General features: G+C 36.8%; 1 long non-coding RNA gene across 1 annotated transcript; it reads right to left on the bottom strand.

The window, feature by feature from the left end:
• Nucleotides 1-4,687: 4,687 nt before the first annotated feature.
• Nucleotides 4,688-8,497, bottom strand: LOC104235352 (uncharacterized). Its single transcript, XR_713165.2, has 2 exons — nt 7,879-8,497; nt 4,688-4,989 (listed from the first exon to the last, which is right to left on the bottom strand). It is a non-coding gene; the product is annotated as an uncharacterized lncRNA (long non-coding RNA).
• Nucleotides 8,498-12,629: the final 4,132 nt, after the last annotated feature.

Here is a 12,629-nt window from a genome sequence, read left to right as displayed (position 1 = left end):
CTTTTGTAGCGTTGTCGGCTGTGGGATGGTGAAAACAGGCATAACAGTGGTGGTTATGTAATTAGTTGTCAATGCCAAACTTTGAGAGCATGAAACAGAAGTTCCAGTTGTAGTTGTACAGTTGGGATAAGGACTGAACCCAGGTAGATAGGATTGATTAGACAATGAGACCGGAATGGCAGTAGTTGAGATGGGTGTGAACTCTGGAAAACCATGAGAAGAAAAGGGAGGTCCTTGACCATTGGCCCATATTTGACACATTTCGGTTATTTGCTGTTTCAGTATTCTATTTACCTCAACCACAGTATACTCTTGTTGAACCCTCGGACCCTGAGTCTTTTAAGCATTTGTAACAGCTTCGATGTCAGTTGTAAATGACATTTTTCCCTTGGATCTTGTGTTGCCAGCTTACCACAAACTGACCACCTCAAACTTTCTTCACAATTCAAAACAAAAGACACGTTAGAATGGACTCAGTCGGTCTTCATTATTATCAATATTTTTTTCATTTTTCAGTTTTTTGGTTGATCGAACCTGATGTGGGTTGCCTACGTATCATGTGGGAACATGAATCAGATCTTGCGTAGTTCGGAAAGATTAGGAATAAAAGAGATAAACTAAAAAAAATTGGATTTTGAATTTTCTTTTTTTTTTCGAAAGAAAGACTTAAAAGAAGAAACAAAATATTTTTGGATTTCGATTTGTTTATTTGTTTTTTTAAAAATTTTGAAAAGAAAGACTTCTAAAGAAGAAAGAAAGTATTATTATTTTTGTACTTTTATTTTGAATTTATGAAAGAAATATTTCTAAAGAAACAAAAAAAAATTGCATCTTGAATTTTTTTTTCAATTTTCGAAAGAAGAATAAAAATATTTTTCAGATTTTGAGAGGAGATTAAAAGAAAATATTTTTATATTTTTAGAAAAAAAATTGGGGTATATAAGAAAGACTTTCTAAATAAGGAAGTAAAAAGGATAATATTTTTGAATTTTTTATGAAAATGGTGGGCCGGAATCGATGAGGTTTGCCTACGTATCTCACATTCGGTGAGAATCAGACCCGCGCAGTTCGTCCATTTTTTACAGAATAGGGAAACATGACTTTTGAAAATTTTGGCTTTTTTCTCCTTTTTTTTGAATTTCGGGAGAGTTTCAGAAATTTCAAATACCTACCTCTCACTCTTGATTTTTCACCTTTGAATTTTTTTTCTTTGAATTTTCTTTTCTTTTCATTTTCTTTCCCTATTCTAGAAGTCAGTCAACATGCAAGACAAAACAGACAGATACAAAAGTAGCACGTAAGATGCATTAGGATGGTCTTTTAATTTGGCTACACTTGTCCTAGACGGACCCAACCCTTGTGTTGAATCCCCAAAGTCAAATGCACATGATGCAAACAAGCGTTCCTACTAGAGATCCGGCATAAGGCTATGTTATTCTAGGTTTAAAACCTGGGTGTATTTTTCTAGACCTGGCTTACCCGAGCGGACAGCTCGAGCCGGGAGTGGGGGCAGCGTATCGGGAATACAGAAGCTTCACCGGTTTTGCAACTTGTCTGAACCTCGTTCTAAAATTGGGATATGACTCTAATAGAAAGGAAGTCACCCGAAGTGCACACTTCCCAGATGATTTAGAAGACTCAGAGAGAAGAACGGTTTCATAAAAATTTATATACAGTTCAAGCAAAATCAAAGTGATAAAAGCAGCATTTAGCACATTAGGCTCAAACATGTAAAAATCAGATAACAAATAAAAGCCAATCATAACAGCTATTCTAAGCTCGAATTCTGAACCCTGAACCAGAGATTCTGAGTTCTTATCCTCAGCGGAGTCGCCAAAGCTGTCACACCTCCTTTTTACCACCCGAGAGAGGATATAAGGGAGTTTTTCCAATTAAAGTGACATTATTCGAAATGCAATTATTTTATTTTATCAGAGTCGCCACTTGGAATAATATTTTGGGTATCTCAAGTCACCGGTTTATTTTAAAATCCCAAATCGAGAAAAATTTGAATTTATTTTAAAAGCCTGCGAACCAGAAATTTTAAGTAAGAAATTTTGTTAATCCGGGAAAAGGTATTAGGCATTCTCGGGTTCCGTGGTTCGAGCACGGTCGCTTAACTATTAATAATTGGCCCAATTATCTGATTTATTACATATTTTAAACCTATTGTGCATCTTTAACTTTATAACCGCTTTTAATATTTAAGAAATTATTTCTGGAACAAGTCACGATTGTCGTACACTTGTTGTTTTGGTACACATTGCAAACTGCGCCACATGAAATGCACCCGCGATTTACGACATGTTTATTTTTATTATTATTCGAAGTTGTTATGATCGGGTCACATGAAATGCACACCCGAATTGGGGATTATGTACCGTGACCATGCCACGGGAACCGTACCCATAGTCACGATGATTTTATTATAAACGTTCCTAAAGCAAACTAGGAATGTTCAAAGTGTTTTCTACACTAGTTTTGTATTTATGTGAGGGCCATGGATTATAGGATTCATTTGGGGATGACACGTCTCAATTTATTTTAAAATATTTGTATTTCACTAAAAGCAAACTAAGGATGCTCCTATTTAAATCTAATTTGAAATTATGTATCACAACTACGCCACGGGAACCATACCCGTAGTTGTAATGATTTAATTGCGTGCCTAAAGCAAACTACAATGTCTATAAATGGTGTAATTCTCAATTTGGTGATTAAATATATAAAAAAAATATCTTATCTATAACAACTTTTAGATAGAGCCTAAAGCCTTAACTCAATTCAACAAGCATTAAACTTCCACAAAATTCTCCTATTTATTTTAACCCGATTCGTCTCTGCTTTAGGCCAAAGAAATGAAAAGGCCACAATTCTAACAGCTGTCAGCAAATAATTAATAATCCCATAGAAGTGCAAGGAGAATTAATTGAATTCAACATTATAATAACCAAATAAACAAATTCTTTGTTCCAGTTTTTACATTCGCAAAGCATAGCCCAAAAATATGACAAAATTTTACAGATACTGACTTCTTAAGACAATACTCTTATTTTGGAGCTCGTATATCTCAGCGATTCAGTTGAGCCTTGACGGAAACTCGATCAGCAACTTCGCCGGAGAAAACTCGTCGAAAGACCTCGACTCAAATCATAACTATGCGATGAACTCGACTCGAAAATGGGGGCATCTTCGAGGTGCTTTTAAATGAGATTTTGGCTAGTTTGGGTGCTGCGTTTTGCAGTTGATTCGGGGTTGTTTGCGAGCTGGTTTTTCAACTGATTTTAGCTATTGCTTCAACTATATTTTTTGAAGCTTAATATGGTATATCTTGGGAAGAAGAAGCAGGTGTTTTCATGGTTGTTTGGGGTGGATTTTCAGCTCATTTATGGATGTTTTGGGGGGCTGATTTTTGGAGTAATTTGGAGCCGAGATTTAGGCAACAGTGATGAGAGTGAATTAAAAATTTATGGCTGTCGTCTTTTTTTGTAGTCTATGTCTAGGTCTAGGTCTTAGAGTCTTGTTTGTTTTATAGGGGTTTTTAGGTTAGGGGGTATGAGCCTAGGAATTATGGGCTTGGGAATTGGGCCAAAGACTTTAAAAAATGGACTACAAGATTCATAAAGACGGGATAAACCCACCCAAAACTAATCCATCCTTCTAAAATTATATACAATTATAATATAAAAATATAAAACTAATCTTAATTAATTGAACTAAACTATATTAAAACATGAAACTATTTTTGTGTTTTCAATATTATATATATAAATAAAAATAAGGTATTATTTTTGTATATTTTTTATTTAAATTTATGAAAGATACGTAAACTAAAATATTTTTGTAATTTTTATTTTTTGTGAAGAAATAAAGTAAAAGAGTCAGAATTAGTTGAAATAAAGATATTAGGCCTAAACTAAATATTTACAAGCTGAAATATAAAAAATATTGGGGAGGGTCAAAAATCACATGTCTACAGCGGGATATGAGGTGGTTCTGGGGGGTGGAGTGTGAAAGAGTTACGGGGAGATATCCTGGACTTGTGACAGTGGCGGAATGGTGACATGGTTTTCAGTGTAGTTAGTGGGGATTGATGGTGGAGGACGCCCACCAATACAGGGTTGGTATATTTCGGTCATCTGTCCTTTCAACCTTAAGACCTCTTCTTTCAACTCAAATTCTGATTCAACAATTCCCTTAGATGGATCAATAATCCCTGTGTCCAAGTCTTTGCTAGCCATGGCTACCTTGTTCTTTGTCCTTGTGTTGTATGGAAGAATTATCACTTTAAGAACCACAAACCAACTACTCGTCTGCTCAATGAAGATAACAAAAATGAACAAAATGAGATATCACATTGTGTGCAATGCCCTAAGCAACAATTAACAGTTCAAGAATGACTTCGAGGGTTACTTGGCATCATCCCAATTTGTTCATCTCAATCTTCTCTTTTCTTTTCTTTTCTAGCACTTCTTGGCTTGCTCATTTTCCTTCCTCTTTTTTCTAATTATCACTTTTTTTCTTTCCTCTCATTGCTCACATCCCATAATTTCATATCTTTTTTTTTTTGTTTCCCTTTTTTCTTTTAATTTTAAAAAATTATTCGATCAAACCCTATGTAGATTGCCTACGTATCATGTCCCTCATGAATCAGACCAAGCATAGTTCTTGAAAAGTAATGGATAAATTAAACTAAAAAAAACTTTTTGGATTATTCATTTACAGCTTTTTTTGGTTTTCAAATACAAAACAGGAAATATGATAATGAGAGACTCAATTAAACTATACTATGACAAACTCCGCCACCAACTAAAAGAATCATTACTACTGGACATGACTATAAAGTACAAGACAACATAAAAAGAAACAGACTCAAAACACAAAAAATCTCCTTAAGCAACTCCTGGATGCAACGGTCCTGACCAGATGGTCCGGGGGTGTCTGTCATGCTCAAACTCCGGTAAGTAGATCCACACCTGTATAAGAAAACTAAAACCAAATAGAGTTAAGGATTTAAAACACTATGTGAGACAATAACACTCCCTACTGGACACATGCAAGAAATGATTGAGGCGATTTTTGCAAAATGGCCTACGTGGCCAAAAGTTGCTATTAGTGCAAACTCGACAAAGGTGACCTCAAAGACGTGGAAAGATCACTTTGCCGAAATGACCCATTTTGTAGAAACGACCTATGTGGCCAGAGAACGGCTAAGCATTGGAAATTCAATAGAATGGACCCTAAACAGAGATGACACCTTGCTGTGGAGTTAAGACTCTGAGACGTGGGTTAATTGAACCTTTTGGGAAAATAGCCCTATTTTGCAAAACGGTCTATGTGGCCAAAAGCGACTAGACATGCAAATTTGACAAGGGCGGACCTTAAAGTAAAGAGATACCTAATTGTGGATTGAAGACTCTCCAGACACAATTAAACAAGTCACTTTGCAAAAATAGCCCTATTTTGCAAAACGACCAATGTGGCCAAAAGTGGCTAGAGATACAAGATTTGGCTACAACCCTCGAAGACAAAAACCTATGACTCACTAAGAAGATCGGACCCTATGTGGGTTGCCTACGTATCACACCCCGAAAGACAAGAATCAGGTATGTGTAGTTCGGGCAGATTGGATACGGTCGAGAATTAAAAAAATAACTAATTCAGAGAAAATAAATTTTGTATTTTTTAAAAAAAAATAATGAGGAAGTGCAAAATCTTTTTTGAATTTTTCAACTTTTTTTTTTTTGTCTTTTTCTTAAAGAAAATGTGAAAGAAAAATATAACTGGACCCTACTTGCTTTATTTTTACACTTCACCCTCTTTTATTTCTCATTTACCATCAACCATCATTGGTTCGTCAAATGACCCTTTTACCCTTGAAGAAATGCAACATGTAGCACATAGGATGCATCAGGATGATCTTTTATTTTTGGGGTACACCTGTCCTAGACGGATCCAACCCTTATGTTGAGTCCCTAAGTCAAATGCATGTGATGCAAACAAACGTTCCTACTAGGGTTCCGGCATGAGGCTATGTTATTCTAGGTTTAAATCTAGGGTTGTGTTCTAGACCTGGCTTACCCGAGCAGACATCTCGAGCCAAGATGGGGGCAACGTATCGGGAGCACCAAAGTCTACCCTGCCTTGTTGTTGGCCCAGCCTCGCTCTATTTGGTATAACTTCTAACAGAAAAGCGGGCCACGCAAACGTGTGCACCATTTTTTGACTTAGATGGGAGGCGTAAGAAGATAGTTTAATAAAATTCAAATAATATCAAAGCGGTAAATAAGCAGTAGTTAGCACATTAGGTCCACAAATACGGTAATATGAACAATAAATCAAGCCAAGTAAAAATCACAACACAAGCTCGAACTCTTGAACCCTGAACCAGAGATTCTGGGTTCTTGTCCCCAGCGGAATCGCCAAAGCTATCACATCTCCTTTTTCTATCCAAAAGGGTGTATACGAGAGTTTTTTCAATTAAGGTGACAATAATCAAAACGGGATTATTTATTCAAATTCAGAGTTGCCACTTGGAATAATTTATGGTGTCCCACGTCACCGGTTTAAAATCCCGAATCGGGGAAGGTTTTGACTCTTATTTATGGTCTTCGAACGCAGAAATCTGGGTAAGGAATTCTTTTAACCTGGGAGAAGGTGTTAGGCGTTCCCGAGTTCCATAGTTTTAGCACGGTCGCCTTAATTATACCTGGCTTATTTAAATTGTCTAATTACTCATTTTAGAACCTATGTACATTTTACCTTTTACGACTTTTAATTAAGAAATTAACCTAAAATGAGTCACGCATACGTGTACCATTTGTTTGGCGCGTCAAAAATCATTTCACGCATACGTGTCCACAATTAATGACGCTTTATTATTATTAAGAAAAGTTTGGCCGAAGTTGTGCGAACGCATACCTCGGTTCGTTTTTAGAATCATAACTGTGTCACGCGAACATGTACACAATCACGATATTTAATTATTAATACACTTAAAAGTATACTAGCGGTGTTTCTTATTCTTCCTAAACTTTGAGATTATTGTGAGGGCCATAGATTATGGAAATTGTAAAACAATTATACCCTTTACCCTTAACTAGTCCATTAGATCATTAAGATATTAGAGAAGTCCTTTTATTTACTAAACTCATTAACACTGGAATTTGCAGAAATCCAGACTTATTGGAACTCCAAGTCATTGAAAAAGGCAGATTCAATCCTTACAAAGAACTCCAAAATTCTAGTCATGGAATGTTGATCAATGTAGAAACAAATCAATCACGCGCGGAGTTAGCATGAATTCATATTGTCCTTAGACTTCAATTGAACTATTGGCATGTTTTAACAGAAAAGAAGAAACCATCAAAATGTGATCCTTAATCAGCATAGTAACAAGACTAACATATTCACTTGAAAGCCAACAGCTTTTATCACCAACTCGGCTAAATCGAACGAAAGATTTGAACCTGAATTATCACTTCTTCTCAAATGCAAATCAACTACCTTTGAATTATCTATTCTGTCATTGTTCACATTCGTAGTTACAGAATCCTCTTTCAACATTAAAGAATCGTTCGAATTACTTATTATTGCACTGCGACTGCATTTTAAGCTCAAAACCAACCAAACAAACAGGGATATTCGTGAGAATCATGACAAGCACATCACTAATCCTTCATACAATAACCAAACTGAATTAAACATGTTCAAAATAGGTCTAAGCCTAAAGGTGACACCAAGAACACTCCAAGAGATCTATGCAACCACAAATTAGATTGGAATCCGATTGAGCACGTTGAAACCAAGCAAACAGGGCACTCAGTCACATTGAACTTCAATATCAAAGCAAGTAAAAAGGAAAAAAGAAAAACAGACCTGAAATTAAAGCTTCAATTAACTGAAATTTTCAGCAATTACACAAGCAACGTAAACCAACTACTAACGCTGAAATTGGAGACGGACGGAACTTGAACAAAACAACTTCAAACAACACCCCAATCAATCAACCTCGGATCTTCAACAATGACTGAAATAGATGACTGATGCCTCCGGAATTTTCGCCGGAAAAATTGAGTTCATCGACAAAGAGGGATTTGACAGTAGAAAATCGATTTTATATGGTGTTCATGGTGTTTGTGTGCGGTGTTAATGGGGGTATTGGCTGCTTTTTCGCGAACCTCAGTTTCCTGCTTCACTAGAGATGAAAGAGGGGACAATTGGAGCAGATTTTCTGGCGGTTCTGGTGGTAGACATCGGAGGGAGAGGCGGATGGTTTTTGAAGAACCAAGGGTGGTTTTTCAGCTGTCCTCTCCGTTCGTTTCTTACTGTATCATCCTCTATCTCTGTGTGTGTGGTCGTCTAGGGGTGGAAAAGAAGCAGGGTTCCTTTGGATAAGGGTTCAGATGATAAGCGGCTGAAGGGTGGTTGAACAGAGCAGGGGTCGTTGGTTTTTTCCAGGTCTTGGTAAAAACGGCTGAAGCTTCAGGTCTTAGGCATTAGGTCTTATCTATAGGTTTAGGGTTTTAGGGTTATTTTTAGTCTAGGGGAATATGGGTTTAGGAATTATGGGTGTGAGAATTATGGGCTAGATTTGAATTGGGTCAAATTTTGGCCAAATTTACCTTTAAAAATGGCCCTTTAACTCTTAGACTAAAAAATATTAATTCTTAAAATAATAACTTAAAAAATTATGAAATCATTTCTAATTAATTAAAGTAAAATTAAAAATTAAAAGTGAAACTATTTTATATCAATTAGCTAAATAAAAGAAAATATTTTTGTAATTTCATTTTGTGACAAAATAACGTAAAAGAGTCAAAACTAATTGAAATAGCGATATTAGGCCTAAACTAAATATTTATATGCTAAAATATGTAAAATCTTGGGGATGGTCAAAATCACATGTCTACAATTATCATAAAACTATGTCACTACCGATCGACAACAAGGATATATATATATATATATATATATATATAGAGAGAGAGAGAGAGAGAGAGAGAAAGCTAAAGTTAATCAAAACAAGTATATTGGTAATTGATGGGCTTTCAATGTCTTTGCCTTATGTTTTGATGATCTAAAAAACTTACTGTCAAGGCCCAGATAAGGAACCTGACACACTTGGGCTACATTGAAAGTTAACGGATCCCAGCTAAAAGTGAACTGCTATAGCTTCAGGAGATAGAGAACCAAACAAGGACCTGGTGCCCTTGCAGTTCCCTTATAGCAGTACGTGGTCAATTGGACACAGCTGGAAGCGACATGACTGCCTACATTGTTTCTGCCTGCACTGCACCGCTTCCAGCGGTCATTTGTCTTTGACCAACTAAAGTGCCTACATCATTCAAGTGATGTCATCAAAGTGTATCAACAAGGAGTTTATATCAAAAACATCACTTGAATACTTGAGATTTCATTCAAGCTTTTTACAAAACAATGAACCTAATTCTCAAGACTTAAAGAACAAAGTTAAACGCTACTACGGACCAGTTCCTAAATTTAGTATTTTGTTGTCCTTAGTTGAGTTGTAACTTTGTGATTGTTCTTATTGTATCTCCTAAATTGATTAGCTAGAAGCGTTAATTAGGAACCCTCTTGTAAAATCCATAAACTCTCTAAGCTTGTGTTGTGACTAGAGTTAGTCATAAGTTAAAATCTTTGTAACTAGAGAGTGACAAAGTGGCTTGTGGTAAGAGTATCACATGTTAGTTGAGTTAAAGTCTTTGTAATAGAGTCATTACAAAGTGGCTTGTGGCAAGAGTATCACAAGTTAGTTGAGTTAAAGTCTTTGTAATGGAGTCATTACAAAGTGGCTTGTAATAGGTGTTTACAAGTTAGTGAAGTTGAAAGTGTACAAGTGTAGGTCGTGGTTTTTGTGCCCTTGAGTTGGGATTTTTCCACGTAAAAATCCCGTGTCTTATTTACTTACTATTTCATTAGCATTCTTAGTAAAAACTCAAAGAGGACCAGGTACTCTACTGTTTGGTGGACTCATATAAACTAACAATTGGTATCAAAGCTGTCTGAAAGCTATTGATGATAATGATGAACTCTAGCATAGAAGATTGGAGCACGCAAGCTTCTCTCTTCTGAACAAACTAATTCAGAAGGACCTGGTCCATGGTCTGCCCATGTCAAAGTTCAAGGTACAGAAAGTTTGTGATGCCTGTACTAGAAGAAAACATGTGAAGTCCTCTTTTAAGTCTAAAAGGGATGTGAGCACCTCAAAGACACTTGAGCTTCTGCATATGGACCTATGTGGCCCTATGAGAGTGCAAAGCAGGGAAGGAAAAAGATACATTTTTGTGATAGTTGATGACTACTCCAAATTCACATGGACTCTGTTTCTTAGAACTAAAGATGAAACCTTTGAGGTGTTTGTGCCCTTTGTAAAGAAAATCCAGGTGAAGATGGAATCTAGAGTCGCATGCATTAGATCAGATCATGAAACAGAATTTGACAATGCCAAATTTGATGAGTTCTACAATGAAAATGGCATCACTCATAACTTCTTATCTCCCAAAATCCCCCAGCAAAATAGAGTAGTGGAAAGGAAGAACAGAACTCTTGAAGAAATGGCAAGAACAATGCTAATCGACTGTGTAATTGCAAAGAACTTCTGGGCTGAAGCGGTCAACACTGCTTGCTACTTGGTGAACAGGTACATGATCAGATCATTCTTGAACAAAATCCCATATGAGTTGCTGAATGGAATGAAACCCAAGCTGACTCACCTAAGAATATTTGGGTGCAAATGCTATGTTCTCAATAATGGAAAGGATCAGCTTGGTAAATTTGATGCCAAGAGTGATGAAGGAATATTTCTGGGCTACTCTTCTTAAAGAAAAGCATACAAGATATACAACAAGCAGACTCAATATGTTGAGGAGAACCCTTACTAGTCCCTGATGAAGTCATTGACATGACAAATGGAAAGGCAAATATGATAAGCCAAGTAAAAGAGCCGAATGAGGACAATATTGCCTCTTCTTCAATGGAACCAGGTACTTCAATTACAACCACTAAAGCTGAAGAAAGACTGGTTGATGCAGTTCAGGGTACTCCACTAGTACCTGAGAGAAGAACACAAGAAAACCAGTTAAATGTACCCACATCCTCTACAAATGAACCTCAGATGTCTAATTGGAAACACAAAAGCTCTTATCCTCTTGACAATATAATTACCCCTCTAGATTCCGGAGTACAAACTAGGTCAAAAGCCAAAAATTCACTTGCCTTCTCAGCCTTTCTCTCCCAAATAGAATCCAAGAATATCAAGGAAATCCTGAAAGATGCAGATTGGATAACAACCATGCAAGATGAGTTACATCAGTTTGAAAGGAACAATGTCTGGCACCTGGTATCTACATCCTCAGATCGAACCACTATAGGAACCAGGTGGGTATTCAGGAACAAGCTTGATGAACATGGAAACACCACAAGGAACAAGGCCAGGCTAGTGGTTTAAGGCTATAATCAGGAGGAAGGGATTGATTATGATGAAACATTTGCTCCGGTCGCTCGCATGGAAGCTATTAGAATTCTAATCACTTTTGCATCTCATATGGAATTCACCTTGTTCCAAATGGATGTCGAAAGTACATTTCTGAATGAACTTCTTAAGGAAGAAGTGTATGTGAAGCAACCTACAGGGTTTGAATGTCATGAATACTCATTATGTGTTTAAACTGGACAAAGCATTGTATGGGTTGAAGCAGGCCTCAAGCTTGGTATGAAAGGCTGTCGAAGTTCCTCTTAGAAAATAATTTTAAAAGAGGGAAAATTGACAACACCTTGTTCCTAAAGAAACGGGAAAGGAACCTGCTCATTGTTCAGGTCTATGTTGATAATATCATTTTCGGGGCAACAGCTGGTTCTCTGTGTGAAGAATTTGCAAAACTCATGGGAAGTGAGTTTGAAATGAGCATGATGGGGGAACTGAACTTCTTCTTGGGCCTTCAAGTAAAACAGTCCTCAAAGGGTACATTTATTTGTCAGCAAAAATACATCAGGAAGCTCTTGAAGAGGTTTTATATGGAAGCATCAAAGGTGATAGACACTCCTATTGCTATGGCCACTCGACTGGACATGGATGAAACTGGATCCCCTATGAATCAAACCATGTATAGAGGCATTATTGGGTTTCTTCTCTATCTCACTGCCAGTAGACCTGATATTGTCTTCAACGTGGGGCTATGTACAAGGTTTCAATTAAATCCCAAGGAATCTCATTTGAAGGTTGCCAAAAGAATTCTGAGATACCTTAAAGGAACACAGGACCTGGTCCTTTATTATCCCTCATGTGACAGTTTTAATCTCATTGGATATGCTGATACAGACTATGCAGGTTATCTTGTGGATATCAAAAACACTTCTGGAATGTCTCACTTCCTAGGTTCATGTCTCATCTCTTGAGGCACAAGGAAGAAAAACCCAGTGGCTCTTTCAACAACTGAGGCAGAATATGTAGTTGCAGCATCTTGATGTGCTTAACTTCTATGGATTAAGCATCAATTGGAGAATTTTGGGGTAATTACTGAGAGTATACCCCTTCTATGTGATAACACCAGTGCACTCAACATGGCCAAGAATCCAATTCAACACAAAAAAACCAAGCATATTGATGT

This window comes from Nicotiana sylvestris, chromosome 12, assembly GCF_000393655.2.
Source record: "Nicotiana sylvestris chromosome 12, ASM39365v2, whole genome shotgun sequence".
Classification (NCBI taxonomy): Eukaryota; Viridiplantae; Streptophyta; class Magnoliopsida; order Solanales; family Solanaceae; genus Nicotiana; species Nicotiana sylvestris.
The sequence above is the reverse complement of the archived record's forward strand: the minus strand, read 5'-3'. Positions and strand labels throughout refer to the sequence as shown.